The sequence below is a fragment of the Coffea arabica genome, chromosome 2e, assembly GCF_036785885.1.
Source record: "Coffea arabica cultivar ET-39 chromosome 2e, Coffea Arabica ET-39 HiFi, whole genome shotgun sequence".
In the NCBI taxonomy this organism is placed as follows: Eukaryota; Viridiplantae; Streptophyta; class Magnoliopsida; order Gentianales; family Rubiaceae; genus Coffea; species Coffea arabica.
In genome coordinates, this window is record NC_092313.1 from 50539756 (window position 1) to 50548250 (window position 8495).

The following is an 8495-nucleotide window of genomic DNA, read 5'->3' on the forward strand; positions in this document are numbered from 1 at the left end:
GAGTTGGGAAGCTAGAGGAACTAGAAATTTTCAAAGGAAATGGAGTATCACTCTTCCAAGCTTTGTTTTTGAGGTACTAAATCTGATCATGGTCCTTGATCTTTTAAATCTTGCTTTAAGATGTTATTTAGCTTAAGTTTTGGCTTGATTTCAAGATGTGCAAGTAGTTGTGATGATTATTGGATGAGATATGCAAGTTAGGGTTTAATAATTTTCTGCCTAAACTTGTTGTATAGTTAGTATATGTTGTATATAAGGTTATATAAGGGGCTTTGGTAGTGATTGGAACAAGAAATTTGAGAAAGTTTCATTGAAGACCAAAAATTCCAGAATCTGGAAATTTTGTTCCCCTTTCTGTCCGGTTTTACAGCCCTATGTTAGAGGCCGAATTTTCCTTGGATTAAAACATGAAAGTTGCAGAGAATGACATTTTAGAGGTGCCTGCAAAATTTCAGGTCAATCGGAGTAGTGTAGAATGAGATAAGCCGAAATTACTATTGCTGTTCTGGGTTCATCAGGATGTTAGAACTGCGTCTGAAATGGGTTGTTTTGCCTGGAATTGTTTTGGATTTGGGTGTTGAGGTCTTCTTATGAAATGTATCCCTGTTTCTAAGCTTTCGTATGGCTTTGGAATTTCTGGATTTGGCCTTGTGCAGGCTGAGTTATGATGTTTGCATTAGAATACGGTTTGTGACCCTGTTTTGCGATTCTGGTATAGTGTCTTGCATTTTTGACCTTGTTACCTTCAAAACTGGACAAAGTTTCCTTGTTCAACATTGTAGCCCCTTAAGTCCTGAATATTTCTGTAAAATTTCAGGTCAAACAGATTAGCGTATTCTGAGTTATAGACAGAACACTCAGGCCTGTTTTAGACATTAGTTTGTGTACGTTTTGAATTTTAGCTTCTGACCGTGGGTTTTCCGTTTTGATCCCGTATGATCTGGGTGTCAACTCCTTCGTAAGAAATGTATATCTTGGTCTCAGCTTCGAAACGGTATCAAGTACGTCGAAATCCGAGTTCCGTAGCTTCCGTTATGACCAAAACAAGATTGATCGTCAGAACTGCCTTGTATCTGGACAGTTCTGACGGGTACTTTGGCACTCAATTTTCGTTCTGTTATGAGTGGATTCAGGTCTTGGCCAAAACATCAAAGTTTTATCCTTATGTCTCAGCTTTCTAATACCTTTGGAATTTCCTGATTTGGACTTGTGAGCTAGAAGTTATGGTCCAGTAAACAGACCCTGTCTGTCATTCAAAGTGCAAACTTCTGGTACCGTTTTCCATGATTTTGACTTGTGTTGATTCGGATCTAGTTTAAGGTGTCTTCATAAAAATCGTAGGCCTTCCTCATAGCTTCGAAACAGTGTCTCGTTCACCTTGATCCGATATTCCTAGCCTAACCTTTGATCAAAACGGCTTGAGATGGCCGATTTGGCCGTTTCCGTTTGCCGTTCCGCGCGAGCGCGTGTGCCGATTTTTTCCGTTTTGCTTGTTTTGGATCTGTTAGTAGCCGTTTGTGATATAATGTGGTAAAATCTTCTATTTCAGACGGTGGTGAGTTGGGCGGAACTGGTGGGGCCCACTACTAGCTGTTCATTTCGATCCGACTTCGTACTTTTGCTATTTCAGTTTCTGAGTAAGTATTCAGGCCAGTTTGGTGTGTTTTCTTTGCTATGTGTTTGAGATATGTGAAAAGGGTACTTAGGCGAGGGTGTACTTTATCGCACTCGACCTAAACCCTAATTTGAATGTATAATTGTACTTGACATATGTATATGAACCTATTGGAACCAAAACCCTTGAGCTTGTGGCTCGGGGCGACTTTCGAGTAAAGTTTGTGAAGTTTGCAAAGTTTGTGAGTTCGTGGGCCCGATCTAAGACCTGTTTGGACTATTCGAGCCGGTTAGGGCTTGGTCGAAGTCAGTCCAACTTAGTCTGAGGTCACCAAGTTTGTAGGTTCATGTTATGAACCAATTTTGTGAATCCGGTTCACCGAGAAGGTGACCAAGTTTGTGACCCGAGCTTGTGACTCAAGCTCAAGTTTGTGATTTCGTTCGCCCGGGCAAGTTTGTGAGGTGACTGGCCAGAGAGGGTGATAAGGTGTACGGTGGGAGAACAAGTGGAGTTCTACAGACCATTATTTGTGGTCGACGGAGTGTCGGCAGGAGATCATACATGGCACATGAATTGGCTTTGGAGCCACCCGTATCCTTATTATGTGATGTTATTTTTCTGCTTTTGCTTTACTCTTACTGGGTAATTGTGAATATGTGAGATTTACGCTTTTGCCCCTGTTTACTTACTAAGCATATAGCTTACCCCTTTCCTTTTGTTTTCCTTAGCAGGGGGCCGACGCGGGGACTTTTGGCACATACACTAGCATAGTTAGGTTTGATTGTAACAGTCGGACAGTTGGGATGTTTGTTTGTTTTTGTTTTGGTGGTTTGTATAAGAACCCTCCTTAGGGTCTATCTTCTGCTGGTTGTGGTTATAGTATATTAGAGTGATATTTTGAAGATGTAATTAGAACTCTTTTGGCGTTAGATATATTGTGAATAGTACGCTTGTGGGTTTATCTAGTTTTATTGTTTTGAATTTTGAGTCCCGGCGAGAGCTGGGCAGGCGGTCTGCCGAACCCTCTGGTTCGCCTTAGGGGGAGGTGGGGCTGTCACAGTTCTATACCGAACCGTTAGTCCTGGCGAGAGCTGGGCAGGCGGTCCGCCGAACCCTTTGGTTCGCCTTAAGGTAAGGTGGGGCTGTTACAGTCACCCTAACTAACCCTAGATATGTAGATACAAACAGATCAAACCTAGTCTAACCCTCGGCAGGGCTACCAGGAGCAACGTCCTCCTCAGGGTCCTCCTCCGGATCCTCCTTCACACCTGCCTGAGCAGTACCGTGAATGATCCCCATGACCTCGTCTATCATCATAGTGGCGTCGGCCCTAATACCCGCACTCCTATCTCGTACCTCCTCAGCTACTCGAGTCAATCGAGACCTCTGTTTCCCTAACTCCTCACGAGCGGCCTCTGACCTAGCCCTCTCGGCTGCTAACCTCTGCTCGAGCTCAGCTATACGATCCATCTGAGTATCAACCATGATGCTCAACTCCTCGACATCCTGGGTCAAAATGTGATTAGCATCCCTCAGCTGGCGACGCTCGTCGTCCAAAGACAGCACTAACTCGTTAGGGTAGGCATACGTGACCCTACACTGGCATCGAGGATACCTATCAGTTGGTGTATAACGTATACGAGGTCCTCCGTCTCGTGGCCTATAGGATATAGACCTAAGAGGCTCTACATGTCCATTAGCCACTCCGTTACCATTAGCATGTCCATTTCCATTTTCCATACCTGCAAAATAACCAAAATCCAAATGTTTATACTTAAATAGCTAACTTGCTCAAGTGCCACTTAAGGTATATCTAACCAACTCACTTCTTAACTCTTAAAAGGTTCAGGGTTTGAAACATATCTAATATTTCTTCCAAATAATTTTTCTAACCTAGGCTCTGATACCACCTGTGGCGGCCCCACTTCTCCCTAAGGCGAACCAGAGGGTTGGCGGGTCGCCTACCTAGCTCTCGCCAGGACTCACGCAAGAAAACCGACTAAACCCTTTCCACGTATAACTTAAACCGAAACAAAATTCGTCATCCAAACATGTCACACCTTTAAACGGCCGGAATACTAAAACACATTAACTTCAGAGATAACATTGACATTGGACATCTGTATGTTCACCCGTAGTACATCTCCAACTAGCTTAACACATAACTACACTCATACAATACAAACCACAAAGTAAACTCATAAAGGTCAAATAAATTCATACAAGCCAAAACTTAGGGTTTGCACTTTTCCAGCTTCAAGTGGCAACCGAAAACAAAAGATACATAAACCGATTCGAAACAATATTTACAAAAGCCAAAAGCAGATTGCAAATCTCTTGAACGCCAAAACCTGTTAAGGAAAATAAATATCGTGTGGTGAGCTAAAGCTCAGTGGTGCCCAAAACACGCAATCATATAACACAAATAGTAAATAATCTTCAAGCTTAAATTCAGCAAGTAGAAAAGCATATAACAGCACAGTGTAGGATACAGGGGCTCTCAGGAGCCATTTCCACGAACTTGATCAAAATTAATCGCAATTGACCCTCCGTCAACTCTCACTATCTAAAGTCCATGTAGATCCATTATTTTTTTCTGAACACGCTCCAACCAACTTACTCCCACCGGGCCCGCACACCTCACGAGAGATTTTAGTATTACTCGAGTATACCTTTTTATAAACTAGTCGAGGGATTCACCCAATGACGTCACAACAAGTGGTTACCAGGTCAGGATAAGAGGCCCTCCCACCCTAAGGTGTTGTACATTCCCCTGACTGGTAGATTAGTTGACGAGTCCACGCTCCAGTCAACAAATTCAAGGTTTTAGTACTTGAGATAGGATAAGAGGCCCTCCCACCCTCAGGTGTGGTACGTTCCCCCACTCAGTACTTAACTAGTGCAAGCAAGATATTCGAGAAAACATTTCAAGCAAGTCACCACTCGAAAGGGCTAGTGCGATAAAGTACACACTGCCCACTTTGATGGATCAGGAAAAACCACTTTCCAAATACCACATAACAAATCAAGAAAGCACTTTAACAAGTTAATCATAGAACAAGCACGGATACTCACCAACAGTGAAGCTCAAAAGTCAAGCTGAGAATTGAAGTCCACGCCCTCGCTAAACCCTAGAAAACCAAGTTTTTTTTAAAAAAAAAAAAACTATAAGTTTTACTATACAACCCTTGGTTTAAATACAGAAAATTATCTGGTATAAAACTAATTTATTTTCTCAGAATAAATCAATAAATCTCTTAGAATTAAAGCTGGTAAAGTAATAGAGTATTTCGTATGATTCCTTTAAAGCTACTTTTCTTTCTAGAGGTACAACTAAACCAATTTAATTCAAACAGGTTTTCTTGCCGAACAAGTTTTCCATGCCTTTTATTTGAAATTGTTCAAATCTAGTGTTTTTAACAATTCCCTCTAAAACAACTAGCCAAGGATAATTTTATGAAAAACTTAAAGTTTGGAAGTTAATACAATTATTTCTTAAAAATACTAGAACTAGTTTAAGCAAAGAAAAGAATTAACTAGTTAGTAAGATTTTAAAAAGTCCTGTCATTTAAATTTTAATATTAACGTGTTATTCTCAATCTCTATAACTTGATAGTAAGATAAAATAATTCCACAAAGCTTGATTTAAAAGTACTCAAATTCAACAGACCAAAACGGATTTCACGATTTCAAATCATTTGCACATTGTATTCCCGGTTGCCAAAATAGCCAAATCACAATTCAAACATCAATTTCACTAGGGCTTCATCAATCATTAGCCCTAGGTCTCAACAGATTCAATTCCAAATAACATTCAACAAAGGAAGTCCAAGGTATCAAAACAATTCCAAATCACAAACCATGGACCTTCCAAATACGTTTCAGCCAACCACTTGAACAAATTCACCAAAAATTAAACTCTTGCAAAAATTACTCAAATGGCCAAGAGCTTCATCAATCATTAGCTCTTGACGACAAACAATCATCCCTTGCAACAATCAACCAGAAATTTAACTCAAACATAGGAGATAAGTCACGGCTAGCTTACACACAACTAACTCTAGAAGTTCAGATTTTCTTTTCTTGCTTCAATAGTCAATAAAATTCAAGCAAATGTCAATTCAAGATGTCCATTAAATCTCCATCTTTTACTTGCTAGAAACACTAAACATAAAGCTTATAATCTGTCCAACATGAAATGAATCAAATAACAAGTAATTCCAGCAAATTCTTCCACCAAGACGTCCCCATAAATCTGACATCATCTAAGACATAATCTTCCAACAATTTGACAGTTTAAATGTGAAACTTTCTCCACAAATTCTTCATTTTTCCACTCCAGCTCAACATGCAGAGTGGAGTTATCATGCTACGGTGTATCTTGTGCAACAATATGAAATTTACAGCCAAAGATTCAAAAGGAAAGCTGGATAAAATTCTGTTTCCTTCTCTCAGCCATGCTGAAAATTTTCAGCAGCAATCCATCTTTAAAGCAAGGAATTCCTCCAATAATCTCTCCATTTCACACTTAAATCTAACATGCAAAAGGTGATTAGCAAGCTACAAGCAAATCTTAAACATCCCATACGAAAATCCTAGCTACAAATTCGAAGAAAAACTAATCAAATGTTCAACCCCTTCTCTCTGCCGCAAAATTCAGATTTCATCTTTTTTTTTCTTTCTTTTTCTCTAACCACGACTCACATCAGCTTCATGCATGATCAAAATAATTAACTATCTATCAGTTTTGATCCAAACCAAGTGCGGATAACATAAAAAAAAAATTATCATCCAACCAGAAATTCATTCGATCCTTCTCGGTTAGCTTGCATGCAAGCAGATTTTGTGTTCCTACAACTTTCTTGCTTAATCAAGGCTAATTAACCTCATGCAAAGCTTAATCATCCAGTTTTTAACTAGCTAAACCCACAATTAAACTCAGATCACCACAAATTAACAGACTAAAGCTGCAATTCCAGCTCAAACTCTCGGCAGCTTCAATTCTTTCCAAACCAGTTTTCTTGCAACTCAATTCTTTTTCCAGCCGCACAATTCCCACATGCATGCCCCTAAACAGCTTCATCAACCAATAAACAACTAATCTAAGTCCAGAAATTACCTCAGCTTGAAGCTTAATACACGCGACTGGCAGCTGAAATATTTTTCCCTCTCGGTAGTCCAAAATGCAGCCCGCTAGCTCTTCCTCTCCCTTGCTCAAGCTTGCGACTAGAATGGAGGAAGTTTGGTTCTCAGACGTCACCAGCTCACGGATGGAAGGAATGATAACAACAGGTCTCTCTCTTTTTTTTTTTTTAGCTTACGGATAGAAAGGAAAAAGAATGGAAGCTCGGCTCTCTCTCTCTTTCTCACTTCACTCTTGGCTCGCGGCAGAAAAGAAAATGTAAGATTGAAGTTGTAATGGCTTGGAAATGATATCAGTGAGTGTGGTAGTGGAGTGTATATAGTGTAGTGTTTTAAGTGGCTGAGTCGGCATGAGGGATGGTAGGTGCTGGAATGAAGAATGAAAAATGGAACCGGCAGAAATTGGAAGTGGTTGGAATGTTTCATGGCTGCATGGTGAATTTGAAATGGAGGAAGGCTATTCCTGTCTTTTAACATCTTGTTCACCCTTCACTTGAACTCCTCATTAGTAAACTAACTCCAAGATTTTCCCCAAATGAAATTTGATAGCCTACTAACATACTAGTCTCGCAAAAATTAAACTATCGAGATTCAACGTCCTAAGCGTAATTATAAAAAGTTTTGACTTAAAACGATTTCATCTTAATTCTAGGCTTCCATTAACACCTAACGTTATTAACACTTAAAATTAGCTATTGAAATTCAAATAATCTAATATTTTGCACAATTAACTTATTTGCGACTTTAAACTTATCATCACATACTTATTTAAAAACCAACAATAACAAAAGTTAGTAAGAATCAAAAATGCAAATGCAACGTGTGTATATATAAATATACATATATATATGTATATATTTTTTTTTTCAAGGTTCTCACATCCTCTCCCCCTTAAAATGAATTTTGTCCTCAAAATTCTAACCTTCTAATAAAATAACTCGGGGTACTTTTTCTGCATAACCTCTTCCAGTTCCCAAGTTGCTTCCTCTATTCCATAATTTTTCCATAGAATCTTCACCAAAGGAATTTTCTTATTTCGCAATTCCTTCACTTCTCTTTCCAAAACCTTAACTGGTCCTTCCTCATAAGTTAATGACTCATCCACTTCAATACCTTCTAATTGCAACACGTGGCTTGGATCGGGGTGATATTTCTTGAGCATAGAAACATGAAATACATTGTGAATCTTGGCCATGCTCGAAGGCAACTGCAGTTGATACGCCACCTTTCCGATTCGTTTCAAAATTTCAAAAGGTCCAATATACCTCGGCTTTAGCTTTTTACCCTTTTTGGACACTACTCCGCCCTTAACGGGTTTATGTTGACCTTGGTTGATCAGTCCTTGGTTTTGATGATTAACAAACCAAAATGTAGATTTGGACTAATGTTTTTATGTGAGAAATTTGTTAGAACAGGTCATTGATCCAAAAGAGAATCGAAAAGATTTGAATCAAAGAGAAGTTAAGAAATATGAAGGTTCGGACGTAGAGGATCGGACGCTCGATAGAGGATCGGTCGTCCGACTGACGACGATACTCTTCGGACGCTTGGATCGGACGCTCATTCATTGCTTCGGCCGTCCGACACAAAAAGAATGAACGTTGAACATTCTGACTTCTATCGGACGCAGGGTTCGGACGCAGAACAAATGGTTCGGACGTCCGATAGGTGGTTCGGACGCATGGTTCGGACGTATGGTTCGGACGCAGAGCAAATGGTTCGGACGTCCGACAGGCCA